This window comes from Canis aureus, chromosome X (assembly GCF_053574225.1).
Source record: "Canis aureus isolate CA01 chromosome X, VMU_Caureus_v.1.0, whole genome shotgun sequence".
Classification (NCBI taxonomy): Eukaryota; Metazoa; Chordata; class Mammalia; order Carnivora; family Canidae; genus Canis; species Canis aureus.
This window is the reverse complement of record NC_135649.1, coordinates 99,061,474-99,087,473: the sequence shown is the minus strand read 5'-3', so window position 1 is coordinate 99,087,473 and position 26,000 is coordinate 99,061,474.

Here is a 26,000-nt window from a genome sequence, read left to right as displayed (position 1 = left end):
GCTTTTGTATTAGTCATGATAAGCCAAGGCTATGTTAAAGGGTCAAATTAATCCTGAAATCTCAGGGTTATACAACAAAGGTGTATTTCTTGAGGACACTACATGTTGGTGGGTATGATTGGTTCATAGATATCTCAAATTCAGTGTGGCAAAATACAAACTCATTATTTCCTCTCAAAACTCCTTCCTCCTCTTCCTGTATTCTTTGTCCCAGGCAGTGGCAGCACCAGGTTTCCAAGTCTAGATTCCTCCCCTATCACTCTTACCTCTTAATTTTATATGCCAACTTGGCTAGACTATGGTGCCCATTTGTTTGGTCAAACAAATCTGGATGTCACTGTAAAGGTGTTTTTTATATATGACTAATATTTAAATCCACAGCCTTTGAGTGAAGCAGATTACCAGCCATAGTGTAGATAGGCCTCATCCAATCAGTTGAGGGCCCCAAGAGCAAAGACTGTGGTTTCCCAAATGAATTCATCTTCAAGACTACAACACAGAAACCCTTTCTTAGTTTCCAGTTGTCCAGTTGCCCTGCTCTGCTCTGCAGATTTCAGACTCAGGACTGTAACATCTTTTAGTGTACTAGCTTGCCCTACTATATATATATCCTTCCTATTCATTCTCTTTCCTCAGAAACCCTGACTAATGCACCCTCACACACTACGAGCACTTCAAATTCAATATGTCAAAAAGAACTTATGGGCTCTCCCTGAAACCAGAGGCCTTCACATCTTATTTCAGTAAATGTTTGTACTATCTACCCTGTTGCTAATGTCAGAAACCCAGCCATCATTTCTCTTTCTTATCACCTTCCCAAACTATAACCAAGAATCAAGGCCTGTTGATTCTATTGTGAAATATTAGTAACAACCTTCCACATTCTCTTTAGTTTCACTAAATTTCCTCACCCTCATCTGTCTGATTTCTTCATTTGTCTTCTAACTTCTGATTTCCCTGCACCTGCTTTTTTTAAATAATAAATTTATTTTTATTGGTGTTCAATTTGCCAACATACAGAATAACACCCAGTGCTCATCGGGTCAAGTGCCCCCCTCAGTGCAGTCACCCCCACCCCCGCCCTCCTCCCCTTCCACCACCCCTAGTTCGTTTCCCAGGGTTAGGAGTCTTCCATGTTCTGTCTCCCTTTCTGATATTTCCTACCCATTTCTTCTCCCTTCCCCTCTATTCCCTTTCACTATTATTTATATTCCCCAAATGAATGAGATCATATAATGTTTGTCCTCCGATTGACTTATTTCACTCAGCATAATACCCTCCAGTTCCATCCACGTTGAAGCAAATGGTGGGTATTTGTCGTTTCTAATAGCTGAGGAATATTCCATTGTATACATAAACCACATCTTCTTTATCCATTCATCTTTCAATGGACACCGAGGCTCCTTCCACAGTTTGGCTATTGTGGACATTGCTGCTATAAACATCGGGGTGCAGGTGTCCCGGCGTTTCATTGCATCTGTATCTTTGGGGTAAATCCCCAGCAGTGCAATTGCTGGGTCATAGGGCAGATCTATTTTTAACTCTTTGAGGAACCTCCACGCAGTTTTCCAGAGTGGCTGCACCAGTTCACATTCCCACCAACAGTGCAAGAGGGTTCCCTTTTCTCCTCATCCTCGCCAACATTTGTGGTTTCCTGCCTTGTTAATTTTCCCCATTCTCACTGGTGTGAGGTGGTATCTTATTGTGGTTTTGATTTGTATTTCCCTGATGGCCAGTGATGCGGAGCATTTTCTCATATGCTTGTTGGCCACGTCTATGTCTTCCTCTGAGATTTCTGTTCATGTCTTTTGCCCATTTCATGATTGGATTGTTTGTTTCTTTGCTGTTGAGTTTAATAAGTTCTTTATAGATCTTGGAAACTAGCCCTTTATCTGATAGGTCATTTGCAAATATCTTCTCCCCTTCTGTAGGTTGTCTTTTAGTTTTGTTGACTGTATCCTTTGCTGTGCAAAAGCTTCTTTCCCTGCACCTGCTTTTATGCATCCTTTCCAGTTCTTTCTTCCTCAAGCTTTAAGACCTGCATTACAGCACCACTTTTGTGATGCAATTTTGAGCTTCGTTTGCATGAATTTTCAATGGTGGTTTGGATGGTCCTTGAGAGATTTTCCATTATCTCTTTCTTATTTTGTGCCCTAGCACTCCGTATTGTTTAGAATACTATAGGAATCTTCAGAATTCCAGAAATCTATTTAGAGAATTCTGAAATCGAAAATAGATTGAAAGGTCTGGAGGATTTGGTTAGAAAAGGAAAGAAAGCATCAGCGACATTTATCGATCTTACACAGCCAGGTGGCAGTGTTGCTTCTTGGAATATAGTCATCAGAGTTTTATGATTTGGAACTGGGTTTGGGGCTTGACCCTGGGCATTTATTTTATTATTCTGGTGAATCCAATCTACCTGCAACTTATTTCTCCCCAGTCATGTCACTGGAGCAGCAACACAAGCTTGATTCCTTCCTTTTTTTTTTTCCAAGTATCTTTATTTGCTTTTAACAGACCTCTGATTGCCTGGATGAAAAAGTTTTGCCTGAAAGAAAGAGAAGATGAGAAAGAATTAAAATCCAGTTCGCGGTTGTCCTTTCTACAGAAAGACTCATTATCAGGGAAAAAATTGTAGTACCATTGCAACACATTTATGAAAACTGATTTGAAACTTAAAGCAAAAAAACATGTGAAGCAGTTCAGTCCAATCCATGTGGCTGCAGGGTAATTAGTGAAATCCAGCTTAATCAGAAGCTTGCTATGCAGCGTGGTGATCTGACTAACAGCCTGGAAAGGTACAAAACAACTGGGTAATGAAGTGGATCTGACTATAATGTGCAAGATTGCTCCTGGGATTGTACAGAAATCCATTATTCATACAGATATTGTATCTTATAGACAAGAGATCTTCAAAACTGGAAATACTGAATCTTTCCCTTTTGACTCTGCTTCACGCCTCCCATAGACTGAGGATTGAAGGGCAACTTTAGAGAGGGAAATATTTTAGTAAATTCTTTCCAGGTCTAATCTGATATGTCATCCAAGGTGGAGGATGTGTTCTGTGTTATACTCTAAGGCTTTGTCACACATCATCTTATCTGACTCTCATAAAAAAAACCCTGTCTCAAGGAGGAATAACAGTTACCACTCTCATTTTTTCATGTGATGAATTTGTGATGAATTTGAAGTTCCAAGATGTGAGATGTTAGATCTGAAGGCAGTTACCACAAGCCCATAAAGACAACTTTTCTTTCCTTAGTGATGCCTATGGGAGTTGCCAAGCATCCATAGCCCGGCTGCAGCTGAAAACTCCTCTGTGACTTTTCTCAGACAGGTGGAAAACTACATGCACACATCATTGGACAAATCATCAGCTTCACAGGTGACATGAGCACATTTCTGTCCAGGTGAAGTTCTCGGAGATAAATAAGTGCAAACAGCATTCACTGCTTATTAAAAATGAGAAGCTTTACTCTAACAAGAAAAGTTAGCCTTAGGCATGAGGAAAATAGGTGTCTGCCTATGTGGCAAGACTCAAGAAGCATCTGAATGGCTTTTTGCTCTACCCTGATACAAGTCAAATAGATCTCGATTCCTACTCCTGCCATTCTCCCAGGTGGGAGGGCATACACAGTGCCAGAGGTAGATCATACTGCCTTTATAGCACAGTATGGGTATGCTAGACCAAATGAATGTGTGGGACATTTGGCAACAGGAGAGGCAAAAAGAAAGCAAATCTCTAGGGTTTGAGACTCGAAACCTAATCAGTATAGTTCAACTTCCCTGTGAGGAATTAGCAACTAAAAAACAATGGACAACAACAACAATAAAATCAAATCGGTTCCTCAGGAATTGCAAGGCTCTATGGGGGGGTGGGTAATGGGAAGGATAGAAATGCAGAAAACATTGTCCTCACTGAAGGGAGTTTCTGGTTTGCCTTGAGAGATAGCCCGTGTGCATATAAAACCACTTAACTGTCTAAGGCAGTGCACCACACTTGTTAAATGATTGATCTTCGAGTGAAGGGCCTGAGCCCAGTGATTCCTTTGTTTCCTTTATGTTTATCTTGTGATTTGGGGGGCATGGAGGAATTTCTCTATCGTTAGAATTTAATATTTCTGGGGGAGATAGATGAAAGGTGAAAGGTGTTATTTAATTCTTTTTTCTCTCCACAGGTGAATTCTGCTTAACATTTGTTTTTTTATTTTTATTTTTTGGTATTTTTTTTATTGCAGTTCGATTTGCCAACATATAGTATAACACCCGGTGCTCATCCTGTCAAGTGCCCCCCTCAGTGCCCGTTACCCAGTCACCCCATCACCCCGCCCACCTCCCTTTCCACTACCCCTTGTTTGTTTCCCAGAGCTAGGTGTCTCTCATGTTTCTGTCACCCTCACTGATATTTCCCACTCATTTTCTCTCCTTTCCCCTTTATTCCCTTTCACTAATTTTTATTTATTTATTTAGAGAGTGAGCATGTGCATGAGAGCATGAACAGGGGGAGGGGCAGACGGAGAAGCAGATTCCCTGCTGAGCAGGGACCCCAATGCCAGGGCTCAATCCCAAGACACTAGGGTCATGACCCAAGTGGAAAGCAGACACTTAACTGACTGAGCTATCCAGGCACCCCACAATAACTTTTCAAGTAGGTATTATTATTCCATTTTACAAATGGAGAAAACTGAGGTTTAAAGAAGTTTAATCAGGGCCACCTGGGTGGCTAAGTCCGCTAGGCGTCTGACTCTTGATTTCAGCTTGGGTCATGATCTCACAGTTGTTAGAATGAGCCCCATCCCAGGCTCTGTGCTGGGCGTTGAGCCTGCTTAAGATTCCCTCTCTTCCGCTGCTCCTCTCCTCTTCCTCTTTAGAATAATAAATAAATAAAATAAAAATAAAGAGGTGTAATTAGTTTTTTAAGTTTACATACTAGTAAATAACAGGGCCTGTATTCAAACTAAGACATCATTTTCTTTTTTTTAAGATTTATTTATTTATTCATGAGAGAGAGGCAGAGACACAGGCAGAGGGAGAAGCAGGCTCCATGCAGGGAGCCTGATGTGGGACTCGATCCCAGGACTCCAGGATCATACCCTGGGCCAAAGGCAGGCGCTAAACTGCTGAGCCACCCAGGGATGCCCGACATTTTTATTTTCAAGTCTCTATGCTTTCTTATGCTTCCCTTTAAAACATATCATAATTATTACATCCTATTTAATTATATTTTTAATTTTCTGAGGAACCTTTCTCTGTACTGTTTTCCACAGTGGCCACACCAACTTGCATTCCATTCCCATCAGTAGTGCATGAGGCTTCCTTTCTCTCCACATCCTCACCAGCACTTGTTTCTTGTTTTTGGTTTTAGCCATTCTGGCAGGTATGCAGTGATAACTCATTGTGGTTTGTTTTTTGTTTAAAGATTTTATTTATTTATTTATTTATTTATTTATTTATTTGATAAAGAGAGAGAGCGCGCACTAGCTGGGGGGGGGGCAGAGGGAGAGGGAGAAGCCGGCTCCCTGCTGAGCAAGGATCCTGATGCTGAGCTCAATCCGAGGACCCTGGGATCATGACCTGAGCCGAAGGCAGACACTTTACCAACTGAGCCACCCAGGCGCCCCTCATTGTGGTTGTGATTTATATTTCCCTGATGGTGAGTGATGTTGAGCATCTTTTTGTGTGTCTGTTGGCCATCTTAATGTCTTCTCTTGAAAAATGTTTCATCAAGTCTTCTGCCCATTTTTAATTGGATTATTTGGGTTTTTTTTTTTTTTGGTGTTGGTTTCTATAAGTTATATATTTTGGATATTAACCCCTTATCTGATGTATCATTTGCAGAGATCTTCTCCCATTCAGTAAGTTGTCTTTTTGTTTTGTTGATGGTTTCATTCACTGTGCAAAAGCTTTTTAGTTTGGTGTAGTCTCAATAGCTTAATTTTGCTTTTGCTCTCCTTGCCTGAGAAGACATATCTAAAAAAATGTTTCTATAGCTAATGCCAAAGAAATTACCATACTTTTTTTCTTCTAGGACTTTGCTGATTTCAGGTCTCACATTTAGGTCTATAATCCATTTTGGGTTTATTTTTGTGTGTGCTGTGAGAGTGGTCCAGTTTCACTCTTTTGCATGTAGCTGTCCAGTTTTACCAACCCTATTCATAACTTTGGTTATTCAGGACACCTGAAACTAATATAACCCTGCATGTTAATTGTACTTCAATTGCATATATATTATCAATATCATAGTAGTTTGGGGAAAACTAGAAGTCATGGGCAATCAGAAAGCCTACATTCCAATTCCGGCTCTTTCAGGAAACCATTTATCTATTTCACTTACTTTGTTTAGTCACTTAGATGCTCTGTTTCCAGGTCAGTAACTTGAGAAGGTTGATCTAGATCATTTCTAGCGTCTCTTCTAGCTCTTGAGTGACTGACTTGTCTCATTTTGCCTGGGATTGTCCCAGTTTCAGCACTAAAAGTCCCATGTCCCAGGAAACCCCTCAGTCCTGGGGTTTCTGTTAGCATTCTATGATTTCATGTTAGGGGAAAGCTCTGTGGAAGAGGTGGAGGTTGAGCTGAACCCTGCAGTATTTAAATAGGCAGAGGGGCACCTGCGTGGCTCAGTCAGTTGAGCATCCAACTCTTGGTTTTGGCTCAGGTCATGATCATGTGGGTCATGGAATTGGATTCCTTGTTGGGATCCATGCTTGGTAAAGGGTCTGCTTGAGGATTCTCTTTCTCCCTCCCCCACTCTCTCTAAAATAGATGGATAAATTTTTAAAAAAATAAACAAATAGGCATAAAATCAAGAATTTTAATCAAAATAGATGGAAGACCAGCATCATGTAAAGATAGTAACTAGCAAGCCATATACACAAAAGGATATGAGAGATGACACAGGAAACAAAGGCACCATAGGACCATGTTAGAGGAAATTAAACATCAGAATTTAAACTCTGTGTGAAATTCAATGCAGATTCTTTATAGATCTATGGATTCTTTGTAAGAACAGTGGCGACAATAGCAAATATTTGTTGACTTCTTCTTCCTCCCTACCAGGCACTATGCTAAGCCCTTAACATGTATTTCCACTTCTAATTCTCCCAGTAGGCTTACCTAGCAGTATAATTAATTAATTCCATTTTAATGATTAAAAAAAGGTAAGGATTATACAGTTTAAGGGAACTGCTGAAGATGATGCAGCTAGCATGTATAAGGATTAGGATTTGGTCCCTGTCCATTTCAGGCCAAGCCCTTAACACTGACCCTGTACCCTCATTTAATACTTGTCTCTTCTCCATATTTAATTCTTAAAGGGGGTACTTAATTTTTAGCAACTTTTATTATTCTTTGAGCCAATCACAGTGCTATGGCATTTGATGGCAACATGAATTAGAGTTTTGAGTCAATATGGGAATTACCATTCTCATGCAGGTAGATCTGCCCCTTTTGAAGGATCACCACCAGCCACTGCCTGGCATTTGCAAATAATAGTGCCCAGTTATGCTCTCTCCAATTCTCCCAGCTTCTCTATTTAAACCAAATAAGAGACGATTCACTCAGTTTAGACACTGTATAAACATTTAGGATATAATTTTATGTTTCTCTATCTTTGGCCCAAAAAATGAAGGTTCAAGAAACCAATGTGTCTCTTTCTGGCTGTTGATGATAACCCACAGAATTGGGAAGATAGCCAGGTTTTGGGAATGTTATAAAGTTATAAAATGGAATGGAGTCAAATTGAATGTAATTTAATTTAAATATTAATTTAAACCTTCGTCTTCCTGGGAAAGGAACTATGTATTCCATTACAGATATTTCTATTGCATCCATTTCAAAGAGGAAAAAGAATGTAGGAATGAAGGAGGCTTTTAGGAGAATACATTTACTTTCACAATGGTAGGGTAATGTATGAAGGGAGAAAAATTACAAATAAATGTGATCACCATAATGAGGCTTAAGAAATGATCATTTTTACAATGAATGAACTGGTATTTTTTCCCTATAACAACATTAGCCTAGTGAAGTTAGATATTTAAATGTAGGCTATACTTTACGTTTCATAACCCTTTTAGAAAGTTAATATATATTTATTCTTGATTTTTCTCTCTATTAAGCACTCAATTGTGGAAAGATGATAGTGTAAAGTAATTGATGGTTGGAAGTCATTCTAGTCTACATTTAAGTATATCTGATACTGAAGGAGGGGAAAAGTAACTACAAACTGGAGCAATTTGCAAAAAATCTATACCCTTATGACAAGCAGTATTATACAAACCACTGTGGAAATGAAATAATGTGCTTCAGTAACTGAATATCATTCTGCTAGTTGCATTAAGTTCACATAGGAATCTTGAAGTAATGAAATTAATTTTACCCACTTATTCTAAAGATGGTTATAATTAAAAGTATACTTTATCTTTGAAGTTAAGCCCTGACTTTTTATCTTATTTAGAAGTTTCAATGTCTCTTGAAAGCATTAACTTTAAAAAGCTAGCTTCTATCTCCAAAATATGTCAGGTAAAAGCGACTAAAGCTAATTTTTTGGAATTTGAGATTTATGGTGCCTGAGCCCCATTGACTGTCTTCTCTCACTTCTATATCCTGGGTGTAGGGAGAGATTAGATAAGGGACCATTAGACCTTTTTTTGCATCCACTTCCCCACCCAAATCCTATATGGAGGGTCTGTTCTCAAAAGCAAAATATTAGAACAAGAAAAGCCCCATCTAATAGTGGTAGATTAAATTTTTAATTAAATTAGTGATTTAATCATGCAAATGTAGAAATTGAATGATTGGGAGTGTAAAAGATCTTAATGTGGTTCAGAGATCTGGAAATCTTTGATTTAGAGGGAAGAATCAAGGAGTATGTAAAATTTGTCTTCTGGAATTTGAATAGCTGTCAAGTCAGAAGAGAGAGGTAAAGAAATGTGGCTTATTCATCCTTGTATGGCAGCACCTACCTCAGTCCCTGACAGAGCCACTCTATGATACTTACTAATTGAACTGATTTGAATTAATCTATTCCTTTGAAGCTTCAGAGAACAAAACTTAGATCAAAAATAAGTCACAGGGAGATAAACTCTAGTTAAGCAGAAGGCAAAGCTTCCCATGAATTACAGCTGTACAAAATAGACTTCTTAGAGAAACAGTGAGATACTACACCTGTTCAAGCAGGAGGTGTCTGGCCATCTGTGAGACAGCAAAAACAAATCCTACACTGAATGGGAAGAGGGGGTAAGCCATAAATATTTCCTCTCTGCTTGTTCTAAGATGCTGTAGTTGCTTTAATGTACTCTGGTTATATTTTTTAGTATAAATAAGTTTGTTTCTTTGGTTGTCATCATTGTAGATCATATATATTTTTCAAAGTTAAGATTGTAATTTTCCAAATATAATGCTCCAGTTTTGATCATATATACTTAGTCATGGAAAACTACTCATTTTCCTCATCTCTCATAATTATTAGGTAAGTAAGTCTCCAAAACAGTGGTAGTATATGTGTCTTGAGAGAGGCAAACCTAGGAGACTGGAAGGGAACAGGATAAGGGGTGAGGTAACTGGGTGATGGGCATTAAGGAGGGCACTTGTTGGGATGAGCACTGGGTGTTGTATGCAACTGATGAATCATTAAATTCTATCCCTGAAACTAATATTACACTATATGTTAACTAACTGGAATTTAAGTAAGAACTTGGAGAAAAAAATACTTAGGATATGAAAAAAAAAAGAAATAACTTTGAATTAAGTCTACTCTCTGAATATTTGCCTCACACTCGGTTTTAAAATGCCAAACATGGACTCTATGGGCTATTGTACTGTATAGGTTTCTGCCAAATTAGTATAGCCATTTCATTTCCTCTTGTACTGATTTTAACATTTGTTTTATGCTGCCACTTTTCACTTTCGAGGATTCACACACTTGATGCGTTGCTTTAAAAACGATGAGATACGATACTTTGTATTATTTATACTTAGCAAGCATTGCATCAAAATCTAAATAAATTTAATATCAAATCTTAACTAATATTTGTTTTTATCCAAAAGTAGATGCACCAAATAAGGAGTTCCAGGGAAATCTAGTAATTGGTTGTAGTATCTCAGATATATTATTAAATTGCATAAAGATTAAAATAGGACCTCAGCATATTCTAGAAAACTCTCCTCCTTTCCAGTAGTAATAACAGTTTACAAATTTATGAATGGTGTGTGTAGAATGCCATATCCAAATCATATTCAAAATGCTTACTGGGGTTTTAGTATGTCCTCCTTTCCTTCCCATCGTCCTATATTCTGCAGAATCTTCCAGACCCCAACAAGGTCTCCTTTTCCTGTAAAGCCATCCCTGGTGGGCTAACTTCTCATTTATGAAGATCTAACTCCAATATCTGTTTTGATAGTTCTTGCACAGTGAGCAATTACTAAATATTTAATCAAAATTAAATAAAAATTATTAATAAATAACACCTTGCACTCTAGCTAAACTACACAGTGTATTGTGTTATTCTCTAAGTGTTTCCTCTATCTCATTAGTGCATGATGGTGGGATGGGATATGTAAGACTAACTTATCTGCTGGGAACTTACAAGAAAACCTAGGTGTTCAGCGTCAACATGCATTTTGGCACGTTTGAAGAATTATTAATGAAACGGCAACACACTTTATTTCTCTGACTGAGCATTCAAAGAATGAGAAACCATTTCCAGCCAGAGATTTGATCTAGAGACCCACTGAGACAAGTGCCACTGCTGAATTGTATGATCGTTTATCTTCTTTGTGGAGTATTGTTTCTCATGTCTCTCAGGTAGCCACTTTCATTACAGAGCAGGTGTCTCTAACATGGAGCGAAGTGAAGCCTTTTCCTTCCTTACAGGATTCTGAGTGTTTCCTCTTTGTGTGTAATTCCCATCCTAAGGATTCTGCATCTCCCCACTCACGGTAGTCACATACTCACCATATGTTCATCCACAGTGATTATGGACTATTGATTATTGGCATTTGTTGGACTCATCCCTCTTATTTTTTCGAATTCCCACTGGCCTTTTTTTTTCTTCTTCTTCTTTTTTAAGATTTCATTTATTCATGAGAGACACAGAGAGAGAGGCAGAGACACAGGCAAAGGGAGAAGCAGGCTCCACGCAGGGAGCTCAACACGGGACTCGATCCCGGGTCTCCAGGATCATGCCCTGGGCTGAAGGCGGCGCTAAAACTGCTGAGCCACCTGGGCTGCCCATCCTTTTTTCTTCTTTAGCACTCTTTGCCCATCTCTATTTTCAGAGTTGATTTTGAACTCATAGTTTATTGGATTTCTCTTTTCATATGTCATTTAAAGGTTTTTTTTAAGCTTCACAGAATTCTTACACTAAGTTAACTCACTATTATACTTCTTAAAATTTGTCAACCTTTGAATAAACAAATATCTAAGAACCCATATAAAGTGTTTGATTAAGTTAATATGCAGAAGTGTGTTCAATTCATGTGAATAGTCAGAACCGATCAATTCTAGGTTAGTAGAAACATTTCTAAATTAAAGGTCAATGTTTTATGTGATCATTTAGTGAGCATTATCTGGAGAGTGCCTATAAAAACTAGCCCTAGCTACACCTTGAGAAAAGACTCCAGAGTGTTTGATAGAGATGTACATGGTGGTTCTGTTGAAATAGTAATGTTTCCTGCATACTTTACTTTTCCCTCATTTCAAACAGTTGGTCAGGTTTTGTAACTTGCCTAATGGATTTTTACAGAATGCATAGAGATATGATGGCTAAAGTCATTGGCTTTCCCTGACCATTAGATGACATTTTGCCTGTCCTACAACTCACATAAGGAGAGACAGAGATGGCTTTTGAAGAGGGAAGGGAAAGTGAGAGAGAAAAATTTGGACTGGCGTTGACATTGGACACACCAGAAGTTGAGGGGCCTGTGGAGAGCAAGGACATACGCATAATTCAGAGATAGTCCCGCAGAGACATGACAGCCTTAGAGGCATGGCTTGTGAGAGGCTCAAGGAGTCTGGGTCTCAGGCCCATGGGCATTCAGACTCACCAAGTGAGTCACAAACATGACTGGGAAGCCACAGAATTGCCGCCCAAAGAGACTATACAGCAGCCTTAATAAAAGTAACCTGGTGGGATGGAGCTTGGATTTGGATTCAGGTTTAATTTTATTTAAATAAGATAACAAGTGAATAGTTCTTACACATCTAAGCTTGTTGGATAAGATTCTTATCTACCACACATGGAGATTAATCTGAAACTGCTCAGAATCCTCATGTTGCACATATCTGCATCTTGGACTGATTATAATCTCCATCTTCCAAAAGTGGCTTCCAAGACGATTGTGCTCATCTGCATCAAGCTAGCAGAAGGAGAAAAAGCATGATATGGTATGTAGGCATCAGCTTGGAAGTGGCACCTATCACTTCTGTTCATATCTCGTTGGCTAGAACTCCATCATATGCCCACACCTAACTGTAAAGTAAGAAGGTATATTCAGTGGTATATTCTAGCTGTGTGTCCAGGAAGAAAAAAACCTCAATTTAGAATGGAGAGCCAGCCTCTTCCCATGTTTCACCTTCTGATCACTAAATATCCATTTCACTTGTCCACATAGGGAACACACTAACCTCCCTCCTCAAGCAAGATAACCCCAAGTGCAATCCGGCCACTGAATACAACTGAACACCAAGGATCTCTGGGTAACCTGCCCTCTTCTCTGTAAGATCCAAATGTTCCTTTTGTGGTTTGAGATATATATATATTAGATATGCAATGATAGATCAGGAACAGGATAAATACCATTAAAACTTTCCTTCAGAACAGAGAAGAATGAAAACCCCTCAGCAGTCACTGATCTATAGAAATTATCAAATCCTGCTGGGGTCCAAGACGTTTCTTGTCTCTATAAAAAGGAGTGAGAAATTGCTGATATTTGGATAGTAGCTGGAGTGCAGAAACTCTCTATTTTTGACTTTTTCAAACTCTCAGAGTTGTCTGCCTGGCATGTAAGATCAGGACACTATTTGGCAGCAATTTTCCAGGGATTTGGCAAGATCACAGATGATGCCAGACTTGAACTACATGGTTTCCAGCCTCGCTGAGGATTCCGATGTTTTAAACATGGTAAGGGAGTAACAGGGAAGGGTGTTAGGACTATGAGCAGCTCAGAGATCACCATTAGACCCAGGATTGGGGGCCAGCACTGAGATAGGGGAGGTCTGAAGAATGATTAGGGTTGAATATCTCGCTGGCCCTGTGGGTTTACTCTTGGGGGTCAGTTTTGATTTGATTTAAAGTAATAAACAACTAGATATTTCTTCAACAACCAAATTTTTGGTTGAGATTCATACAGGAAGGCCTGTCTTCCAACCACAAAGATTTGGAAAGGCGTGTTAAAGAGACACTTATCCCAGGACAGCAAAAGATAATGGGTATCATACTGATCTTGTTAAATATATCCAATTTTGAGGAAATATGGTTGGCAACAAAAATTTTAGGTAAGCGGGGGGTAGGGTCGGGAGGGGGGCAAATGTTGGCACCATCAATGCAATACTGTCTGGGAAAAGCCCAGACTTCTTTCTACAAGTCTATGCGACAAAGATAATAATGTCCACCTTTCAGGATTAAATTTGATAAAGCATGTTAAGAACCTTGTACATTATCTATACTGGTAGCTATTATTGTTTAATCAACTAACTTTGGATGGCAGTCAAATTACCAGCCGATTACCAGCTAATAAAATAAACCACAAGATGGAGTTATAAACCAAAGTAAAGTAAAATAAAGCAGGCTTCAGTGGAGTTAAGATCTGCCTTAAGTATCAGTTACTAGTCTATAGTGGAGTCATGTCAACCACATTTGTGACTTTGGAGACGGCGTTGCTTGCCAAAATATCGTTGCATACAAAGTTCTGGCTAGGTTAGCCCTGGGAGTTAGCATGATGTGGGACAGGTAGACCTTTCTCACGGACTGTGTCCCAGTAGCTCTGACAGTGGGAGCATCTCACCTTAGTGGATGTGGTTCTATTGTTTTATAAAAGCCATTTCTTGGGCAGCCCGGGTGGCTCAGCGGTTTAGTGCCACCTTTGGCCCAGGGTGTGATCCTGGAGACCTGGGATCAAGTCCCATGTCGGACTCCCTGGGTGGAGCCTGCTTCTGCCTCAGCCTGTGTCTCTGCCTCTCTCTTTCTCTCTCTGTGTCTCTCGTGAAAAAGTAAATAAAATCTTTTTTTAAAAAGCCATTTCTTCTTTTTTTCCCAAACAAGCCTGAAGCATGAGAAAACCATTTAATCTGGTGCTCACCTACGAAAGAGCAATCTATTTTAATACTGCAGGACAAAGGAGTGTTGCACTCACTGTAGTCACGGGCAACCCATGATAATCTCCAAAGGGGTGCCTTCCCTCAGGAATCTTAAAGGATAACATTTAATACAGTTGACTTTCGTTGTATGGGATTATGTTGTGATGCCACCATATGCTCAACATGGTTTATCTATTGTGTTGTTGTTTTTTTACCTTTGTTGAAACAGCAAAGAATCTTTAGTCCTAAGCACTTGAGCCCTTTATAAAAAAAAAAAAAAACTGGCGTTGAAACTTCTGCATGACAAAGTACATTAATGAATCAGTCCAAAATTGTTGTTGGCTTATATTTTTATCACCTATAAATGTTTTAAAAGAAATTATCTTTTCACAGTAGTACAAATTCTCCAACTAATGATATAAATTTTACATGGGAACAAATTGTTCTGGCTTGCCATTCAGACAGTGTATGGTTGACTAGATCCCTGACTATACTAGTGTTTATTACTGCAAGCTATCTTATGTAAAAAAGAAGAGAAGGAATTCATGTTTTCATCATTTAGTTTGTTGATGCCTGAGGTTTAGAACCATTCCAAAGCACTGTTTGTCAGCCCTCTTTGAAGTATCCAGAATATTTTCAAAGGCTACACATTATTTTCTGTGAAGTGCACAAAATCACGCGGATCTCCTTATATACTTAATGTTGATATACTTGGTGCTTATTCTTGTTAGGTTGTCAGGCAAACCATGCACCAGGTAATAAGGGCCTAATACCCTTGAGATATCAGTAATCTTTCTGTGGCTTATTTTTCTGAGTTATACCATTATATAATGAAGGTCCTTTGGTTTTAAGCAACAGCAATAATCTCATTTTGTTGCAGTTATACAGTTTATGTGGAACACTATCAGGAGCTAGGTTTTTAAATGGGCCAGGACCAATGCTGTCTGTCTTTCAAGCTGCCAAGCAGCAATCAGCAGCTGGGACAATCAGAACATCCCTCCCTCAATCTCCCACCCCATGTAGGAATGAAATTCCAGCCGTTATTAATCTTTATTTCCCTGGCCAAGATTTACACTGATTTGGATTGGGTCACTTGCCCGTTTCTTAGTTGGTGTAGGAGAGAGCCAGTGTTCACGGGCTACCAGACTGCATTCAATGAAGAAGTAATTCTTCAAAGACACTGTCTGAGTGCTTTTTAGGGAAAGTTAAATGTGTGTTGGCCTGCCAAACCCAACACAGTTCTGCAGCAACTAGAGAATTTTTTTTCACAGAAGGAATCTTACTTTAATTCTTCCTCCCCTCATAACAGGCTGAAAGTTTCCTTCTGTTCTCTATTAGGTAGTTTAACTCTTACCTAATGTAAATCCTCATACTTGGAGAAAAGAAAATGATATAAAGTAGATCTGGGAGGTGGAGAACGTCACTCAGGCACTTGAGGTTGGATGGGGCAGCTGAGAGCACTTACTGCAGGGGCCCCTGGAGAGGAGGAAAAGCAGTGCTGCAGCCTATGAGGCCACCTCCCCATCTCTGAGGCGAGGAAAGTTTCCCCTCCCCCAACTGTTTTCAGCAGCTGCCTGCCCCCAGGTTAAAGGAATTAACACAAATCCCATCCAGGACTAACTTATTTCCATTGGAATATGATTCAGTATAGTAATGCCAACCAAAATTGAATGTGTTATGCAATTAATCAATTGATGTGCCTATTTTCAAACATTTATTGAATATTGATAGTATGCTTGATACTGTACAGAATACTCAGAGGTATCCCAGGGCTCCAAAGACTGGGAAAGAGATTTTCTCTGAGGTGCCCACGGTCACCACTATTCAGACAGGGAGGGGATTGCAGGAGGACCTGTTCACATTTCAAGTAAGGAAGGGTTCCTGACACTGGTGCTGAAGCCTAGCTGGAGGCGGGATGTAATTTTGCACATAAATCTTTGAGGTTTTTTATCCCTGTTCCTTTTATAATTTTCCAATGGTGAAGTGAGTTTGGGTTTCATCATTGGAGTGATTTAACAGAAAAATTATATTTGTCTTCTAGGAAGAAGTATCATCCCAGTAATCTCCCTGCCCTCTCAAATTGATGAAAACAAAACAATATGATATTTTCCCCATTAATAAAAACAAAACAATACATCAGAGAGGAAGGTGGTTTTTCACGCTTATGGTATTCTTTGACGTTATAAAACTTTAAAAAAACAAAAGTTAGGCAGTATTGTGGAGGAGAAGAAGAGATTATATTGGTTTGACAGATAAAACAATATAAAACAGTTTCCTGGGGAAACGGTTATTTGAAATGGTCTTGAAAAGTAGGCTGAATTTGAAATCTCAGATGGAATTTTGGGAAGACAGAGGCAACCTGAGAAAACACTCAAGTATGATGGTTCTTTAGAAAAGTGTTAGACCTTTTAAAATATTAAAATGAATGCAACTGCAACAAATAGCACATGGTTGGAGATGTTTGTTGATTTGTGTAAAAAACTGCACATTTCTAATATACATGGTTTGATGAGTCCAGACATGTGCATACACCTGTGAAATCATCACCAAAATCAAGGTAAGAGACAAATCCATCATCTTCAAAAGTTTTCCTATGGCCTTTAGGGTTTTTCTTTCTTTTTTTTTTTTGGTCTGTTTTTGCCTTTATGGTAAGAACATTTAGCACAAGATCTATCCTCTTGACACATTTTTAAGTATGCAACACAGTATTATTGGCTGTAGGCACTGGGCTGTATAGCAGACCTCTTGAATGAATTCATCTTGCATACCCGAATCTTTATACCAATTAAACCCCTTCTTACCTCCTCTCCCCAGTTCCTGGTAACCACTATTCTACTCTCTGCTCCTATGAGTTAGAATATTTTAGGTACCTCCTATAAGTAGCATCATGCAGTATTTGTCCCTTTGTGACTGGCTTATTTCACTTAGCATAACATCCTCCAGGTTTATCCACGTTGTCACAAATGGCAGGATGTCCTTTTTTTTTTTTAAGGCCAAATAAGATTCCATTGTATGTATACACTACATGTTCTTTATCTAGTCATCTGTTGATGGACAGTTGCCTGGCTAACTCAGTAGAGTATGAGACTCGATTTATTTTTTTTTAATTGGGTTCAGATATCCCAAAGTTAAGGCAGACTTTTTTCTGCTGATCTGAATTGTGACTTGTATAATTCCAGAATAAGAGAACTTAAGGCCTTGCCATTCCTAAAGTGCCTAAAAAAGTACTTAAAGGCCTCTACTTTATATTCTAATCTGTTAAATGAAATGAAAACCTCTGGACTAATGTGGGGGCAGCACAGGGTGCTTACAGGAGAGAGACAACTTTCACTCAACCTTTTGCAAATCTGTAATTTGAAGGAGAGAGATATTAACCAGTGAAAGGTCTCTCATAGGACTTTGCCTCCCCGGATTTGGGCAAATAATCTAGCTCTGGGTATATTGATACATCTGGCATATATGCAAAGTAAGTGTTAAATGTCCTCTGTGAAGAAGGATCTGATGATGGTAGAAATGACATCATCACAGCATGGTCAAAATTATCCCATCTAAATGGCTCAGCACTAAGGTGTGTGTCTTTTACACATTTGCCAGCTCACTGTAAATGAAGGGCATCTACTGATGCAACAAAAATAGGTGTGAGATTATTATCTAAATATTTTCAAAGAGTCAAACTTTTATTTATAGAGTTTCAAAATTATTCCACTTCCTGCTTTACTTTGCCTTTAGCTAGAGTAAAACCATTGATAAAAATTGGAGGTGCATGGCAGAGGGAAGAATAATCAAAGTATAAAGGAAAGGGTTGATTTTTATCCCAACCACAGTCCAAATGCAGTAGCTGTGAGTTATTGTTTAGGTGTGAAGCATTAACAAGAGAATACTTCAGGGTCAACTATCCGACCACCCATCAAATATTAAGCTTCTGCAGGGCACAGTAGGTTGCATATTATGGAGATTTAGTAGTATACATGTTACTTGGATTGAACTGAACTCTAACATTACTTACTGTAACTACTTGTCCACTGAAAACCCTTGCCTGAACATATACAACCCCGACCTCTTGTGGGGAGGGTATAAATGGCTATCTTAATATGAAAAGTAGTTTTACTACTTGTTAAAATTTGTTTTTATCTTTGGTCTTATTTTTTAAGATTTTATTTATTTATTCATGAGAGACAGAGAGAGAGAGGCAGAGACACAGGCAGAGGGAGAAGCAGGCTCCATGTAGGCAGCCTGATGTGGGACTCTATCCGGAGTCTCCAGGATCACGCCCTAGGCTGAAGGCGGCGCTAAACTGCTGAGCCACCCAGGCTGCCCTATCTTTGGTCTTATTAAAGGAAATTTTTTTAGTCAAGACTTCACATGAACTGTCAGGGGATGGGTTTATGGGGGGCCGTCTTACATGTGTCCTTGTATCACACATTCAACTTATACCTAGATGCCCTCCTCCCGCCAAAGAATAGTCCTCTCCTGTAGAGCCAGCCTCAAGTTTCCTAGTACCAACAAATTTGTATCTTTATCTTTCTTTGACACTCACATGTTGATGGAATTAAAGACTGAGGGTTTTCATAATTTAACTTGCCACCAGCATGTACTGAAGCCAGAGCAGAAAAACAAATACGCAGTGGCATCGGAGCCCAAAGGCTTGTGCATAACTCAGAGGAAGTCAAGCAGAAAATGTAATTGCATGCTGAAATCAAAATGATTATTGATCTGCAAATGCTCACCTATATACAAAGAGAAAAAAAACTGTTCTGAGAACAAAGGACACCCAATGCATCTAAGTGTAATTTCCTGACATTTTGTAGGCATGTGGATAAAATGATCACTGAGGGCAAGGCTCCACCTATGTTGTTTTCTATATCTTATGTGTATGTCCAGAGGTTGAATTTTCTTCAAATTCTTACTTAGCATAACTTCATATATCTTAGGCTAAAAATCCATGTCCCTGGTTTTCAGCTTCCATTTTTTAAAAAATATTTTACTTAGTTAACATACAGTGCAATAATGGTTTCTGGAGTGAATTCAGTGATTCATCACTTACATAACACACCCAGTGCTCGTCACGAGTGCCCTCCTGAATCCCTATCACCCATCTAGCCCATCCTCCACCTCCCTCCATCAACCCTCAGTCTGTTCTCTGTTGTTAAAAGTCTCTGATGGCTTGTTTACCTCTCTCCTTTCTTTCTTTTCCCCCTTCTCATATGTTTGTCTGTTTTCTTTCTTAAATTCCATATATGAATGAGATTATATGATATCCATCATTCTCTGACTTATTTCCCTTAGCATTATACTCTGTGGCTCTGTGTCCTTGCAAATGGAAAGATTTCATTCTTTTTGATGGCTGAGTAAAATTCCATTGTATGCATATACAACATCTTCTTTATCCATTCATCAGTCGATGGACATCCGGCCTCTCTCCATAGTTTGGCTATTGTTGATAATGATGCTATAAACATTGAGGTGCATGTACCCCTTCGAATTTTCAGCTTCCTGTTTATGAGAAAGACAGCTATTGCCGTTAGCATTTATTAAAGTGTACTGATATTAAATAATAGTCAAAGAAGTAGACATTAATTTACATACATAGAACTAAAACATGGCATACAGTAGATTATGCTTCAAATTATATTTCCTGGAACACTTTGTTAACCTTGTCTGTAAGAATTTTTGGTGCATTTTATCTAGAATAAAATTCTCTAGACCTCAGTTGCTCACTCTAATAAGTTGGGGTCTAGTGAGGAAACAGAAACACCACCATAATTTGCACAGAGAATATTTACATAAAAAATTAATAATGAATACAATGGAGTTGAACATTACATAGGGTAAAAGAAGACTCTAAGGGGTCTATGAATAGCAAGTTCTAACACACCTACAATAACTTGGCTGAGGGAAGTTGACAAAATAAGCACAATAACTTAGCAAGGGCTCCCCCCTCCACCACCCAAGACTGAGGTTCAGACCTCTTCAAAGAGGGCAGGAACAGGCATCCTCCAGGATCAAAGAAACTTGCAGGAGGACATGGATCACAGCTAGTGGCATACTGAGAGGGGAGAGTGTGGCCTGAGGGTGTGGCTGGCTGGCGCTGATCCTGATCTATGAGGACTCCTAGACTCCTGTGCTGAGTAATAAGAAAGAGGGCCTAGAACCTGGAAGAAAAGTATCTTCTGGGGAATCCTTGGGTGGATCAGCGGTTTAGCGCCTGCCTTTGGCCCAGGGCATGATCCTTGAGGCCCGGGATCGAGTCCCACATCAGGCTCCCTGCATGGAGCCTGCTTCTCCCTCTGCCTCTCTCTCTCTGTGTCTTTCATGAATAAATAAATAAAATCTTTAAAAAAGAAAGAAAAGTATCTTCTGTGCTATTGCCTGCCAGTGTCCCTTCAACTTTTTCTGTTGTTGAAACCAACGTTACACCACTGGCAAAGAGACACGTTTATAGACTGTGCCTCTGATATCACAAAGCAAGGCCAAAACTGAGGATTTGGGGCTGAGAGTCAACAAATGAATAATTGGAGCATTCACACATATGATTATGTTTCCAAGGTTTTATTTTTTAATATAATGGCCAATAGAACATTATATGTTTTTTTTTCATTATCTCAATCAAGAGTAATAAACTCACGTGATCCTAGAAGCCCAGCAGATAACCCAAATGAATCAAAATAGGATATATATATATACACAGCAACAAGAAGTGGTGTGCACTGCAGTGAAGTGAATGTGCCTTGCTTCCTAAAAGTGATCCAATTCATACCTGAGTATCTGTAGTCTGCATACAGACCCCAAAATACCATGTTAGCAATTATAAAACTAAATAATGAAACTGTCTATAAACCAGAGGATTTAATTTCATTTTGGTTTTGTTTTGGTAAGGTGAGTGAGAAATGCCATTCTCAAGTTAGTCATGGGACCACAGATGCAATCAGTCATCCAATTAATTAGACAGGATTTATCATTCAGCCCCTGTTTAAATATTGTCTGCTATAAGACCACCAAATAAACGATTCACAGTATTTAACCAGATGTATGTATGAGTGGGTTTGGGCTAATTAAAAGTCATCATTTTTATTTTGTATTGGAAAGAACGGAAGTGAAGGAAGCAAGGTTCCTTGTATTTTACTATTCTACATGTTATGCCTAATTTGAATTAGAATACATTTTCCACATTGGCAATTCCCTTGTTTATAATTTAAAGAGCAATGATAATAGTAGCATCAGACTCTATTACAATTACTTTGAGGAGGTAAGAAAAAAATAACCACTTAAAGCATTGTAATTACATCAATGTTATTAAATCCTCTACGTGTGTTTTTAAATGTCAAAATCCCAACATTAATTACCTTTCTGCACTCAAGCATGACATGGCTTCAAAGTCCTTAGCTAAACAAGGATTGAGACAAAATGAGTAAGGGTAGAGGCTGGACCTTAGAGCAGCAAAAAGATGTGGCTGTAAAGGAGAGAAATATATTTTACAGAGCCATATGTTTGGTATTTTCCACGTGGACCATATTTCATGTGACTTCATTTTTCTCTTCAAGGAAGGTGATTTGTTAAACATATAACTAAATGCATTGGGCATTTTATATCTTCTTAAGATTTTTCAGATAAACATATGACAAACCTCTTGGTCAAACCTTGGGTCCCAATTTCTGTTTTTTTTTTTAAGATTTTATTTATTTATTCATGAGAGACACACAGAGAGAGAGGCAGAGACACAGGCAGAGGGAGAAGCAGGCTCCATGCAGGGAGCTGATGTGGAACTCGATCCTGAGACTCCAGGATCACACCCTGGGCCAAAGGCCCAGGCTCAACCACTGAGCCACCCAGGCGTCCCCCAATTTCTGTTTTGGAAAATGTATCCATTGTAACTATAAACACCAACAGAGGAACCACCAGATTTGCCAACAGTCAAAAACTAAAAGTAGCCTTAGGTACCTGGATTTTAAAGATGTGTTAGATGTATCCAACAAAGTGTCACAGATGTACTTCCCCGTATTTTACTTTTGGTGCCAAACTGGAGGCGGCACAGTATAGTGATAGGAAGGTAGGAACTGAGATATACTTACCCTACAGGAGTACTTTACGATTCTAGCCATGCGTGCCTTCTGCTAGTGATGGGGTCCTGAGAAAGAGACCTAATTCCTGAGCCCTGAGTTGCTTATCTGGGATAAGACTTAGCTTGTAGAACTATTATAAGGATTGAAAGATAGACTCCATGCAAAGTACTGAAAGTAGAGCTTGGTACAACACATTTTAGCTTTTTTATTTGAAATATACTGCGGTTATTTGTATCCATGTGGTAGGAGTGAAGCAAACAATATAACTGTATGGGCTATTTTAGGTAAATCTGACATTCGGTTTATATTACAAGTTTCCCTTTTTCCTGCTTACTTTGTCCCCCATTCTCTGCTATTTATTATCTTCCTACTTCTGTTCTACTTATTTTTACATTCTGTTTTCTGTAGAAAATGTACATGGATTTTTTTTTCTCTTCGGACTAGTCTGTCACTCACTGTCACGTTAGTGGCCGTGTTTCATCATATATTACCCAACTGGAATACAAAAATGAGTCAAAATGGGGGTACCATCTACCAACGATGGGAACAGAGGGCAGCAAAAGAGTGGGGTCACCGCAGCCATCCAGACAGAATTGCGAAGTAGGCAGTTAGGTTCTGATGGCCTCTATCCAAAGACCTTCTTCTACCTATTGTCAGGCCCTCTCACCTGTCTCCCCCCGCCCCCCCATTCATTCCACCAGCCTCTTCCATCCAGAAGGAAATTCCCTAAGGAGATCAGTCCAAAAATTCTCTTCTCCCTCAGTAGAGACAAAGTCCCATTTATTCAGTGCACCTCTTCTTAGCCATCAGTAAAATTCAAAAAGAAGGAAATGTAACTTAGTAATTGTTAAAGTGTGAACCTTTCCGATGTATTAGCAGTTGCAAAGCAGAATATCATAAACCAAACTCATCTTTACAGGTAGCATCAGCACCTTGTGTGAAGCATGCCCTACAGCCCTGTAACTGCTTTTCCTGTGCTGCAGGTGGACTTTCATCCATCACCCGTCCGGAGAACGTTTGGAGCTTCCTCAGGACAGCACTGCCTGCCAACCGACGGCTGCCATTTCTCCATTTCTGCCAGCCTTGTGTCCCCACAGCAGTGCTGATGAAATGCTTCAATAGTTTCTAGCACTTTGCCCTAAAAATTTTATGAGAAAAATAATCAAAGAACAAGAAAATGAAAGAGAAGAAGGCAAATGTCAAATCTACTGCAATGGAGACAATGATTGAAATCATCCTTCATGCCAAGAAGGACCCTCAGTGGACTCACATGCTGATCACAGGTTCAGCTACTGACGAAAAGAACGTCAATGAACGCACACTAGTAGCTGGACGTTAAAAGAGGACTCTGGTGCCGGCTTCTGCTTGAGGCACAAAGGAAACCACAAGCTGAGTGAAATTTAAAGTCATGATGGAAGCTGGAAATGTAAAGTTTACATGATTCTTAATCCCTCACTCACATCAAAGTATGGAAATTGGAAAGGTGAAAGGAATGCTTGACGGAGCCATTTGGGTGCTGAGTGTGGCCCAAAGGCAGAGTGGCCGAGGTGCTTCCCCTTCCAACTCGAGGCCACAAAAGGACTTTAAGGAGGTCACTTGTAGAGCTAATCAGAGACTGATGCAGTTCAGGGAATATGATGGATCAGTGTCTGACGCTCGCTGGGACATCTAAGGGCAACAGATGAGCTACATGAACCACAGAAGAACAGAGTACGGAACAGGTGGCTGGGGTGGGCAGCCACACTCTCAAAGCTCCCCAAAGCAAAAAAAAAAAAGAAAAAGAAAAAGAAAAGTGTTCTCCCTTCCAGAGGGGGAAGAGAGGGAGAACAGGCATGCTGCCATGTTTATCTTACATCCTGTCCCAAAGACTTGCCTACTGGGGTGGAAAGACTTAGTAGAAGGAGCTGGAGAGAGAGCTAGCTAGCTGGGGACTGAAGAAGGAGAAGCCAAACTGGAAGGAATACAGAAAAGTTGCTGTCGGAAAGGGATCCAAAGAGATCAGGGTGGAGGGAAGTATAGAGAAAGTTTTCCAAATAATCTCTGTAAATACCCACAGGAGAGTCAACTTGAAACATCTGCTGTGGCCAGAGAAAACTGTAAGATTGGCATCAGCCAGGTGAGGACCCTTCTGTTTCCTCTTCCTCTTCCTCCTTGATGCCTTCCAACCCTGTGGTTCTCAGCAAATACAGAAGTATGACTAGAAACTACAAAGTGGGGGAATAGTAGAAGCCCCTGCTGTGCCTCTGTAGGCAGTTAACTCGGGAAAGTCTCAGACTGGAAAAAAAATGAGCTATCAACTTTCACTGGTTCTGAATCAATCATCAGTGGACTTTTCCCTCTCTGCAAGGAGCCAGTGGATGGAAATTGGAGGTTGAGTGAACTCCAAGGGGAAAAAATAGTTACATATTTATTTTCATTAAACTCTCACTGAAATGGAGCCTCTCCTTTAATTATGAATGCATGTAACACAACACAGAAGTATTAGCAGTGTCGGTGCAGGAACAAATTAACATAGCAAGCCTGGGAGCATTATCCTTAGAAAGGCCTGCTGGCAAGGTTGGCCCATGGCTAAGCCTAGAAACTACAATTTCAGGAGTATTCCCACTCTTTGCTGAGCGATAAGGGTGGATCACTGGGCCTAGATTGTTCGTACTGACAACGTGGCGTATGGTGAGCACCTGCTTCCCTGCTGGGAGTCTGGAGTTCTGGTACCTGCTAGGTAGATGGCGCTTATGTGACTAGCCCCTGTAAAAATCCTGTGCACTGAGTCTTCGGATGGGCTCCCCTGGGAAGAAACATTGCACACATGTAACTAAATTTTGTTTGGAGGTGGGTGGGGATGAAGCAGGAGAGTGCACCCTGGATGGCCTACCAGGGGAGGGAGCAATCATAAGGAAGCCTGCATGAGGATCCCCCCAGATTCCACCGGTGTCTTTTTCCTTTCTGTTCCTGCTGTATATCCTCACTGCATCACTATAAATCACCTTAGCTGTGATCACAGCTAGGTGCAAGTGCTATGAGACCATCTAGCGAAATATTTGAATGTGAGGTGGTCTTGCAGACCTCCAACACAATGGTGAAATTTGCTAACTGATGTTAACTCACTGAAATACAGCCATGGGGTTATCTTGGGGAAAGAGAGTGGGAGCAGGGAATGATGAAGCCCTAGTAGGTGCATGGCTGTGGAGTTACTTACCATGGTATGAAGCAGCAGCTGAGCTGTTGTTTGTGATCAAAGGCAAAAGTTACCTATGCAGTGTCAAAATAATCCATTCCTAGGAGAGGTGGCTCGCTGGATCCCCCAGCTATGTTGGGCTTAGGCAGGCTACAGTGAGGGAAAAGCAGCCACAGCCCAGTGTTGATTTGTCTCTCTCCTTCCTCTGGGCCAAGGCAGAAAGGGCCCAAACAGAAACATCAGTTTGTGGCTGCTCTCTCCTCTGAGTGGAAAGGAAAAAGGCTGGAGCAAGACTTTAGATAAAGCAGAGGAAAAAAGAAAGTGAAAAAAACCACCCTAGCCATTTTTTTCAGCCTAGCTTCAAGAGCAGCTGTCCTGGGCCCACAGTCCTGCCGGGTTCTCCTGGAAGCCGTGATGTGAACCTTGGAGATGGTGAATTTACTGCTAGGGCTTTGCATAAAGTTGTAATGAA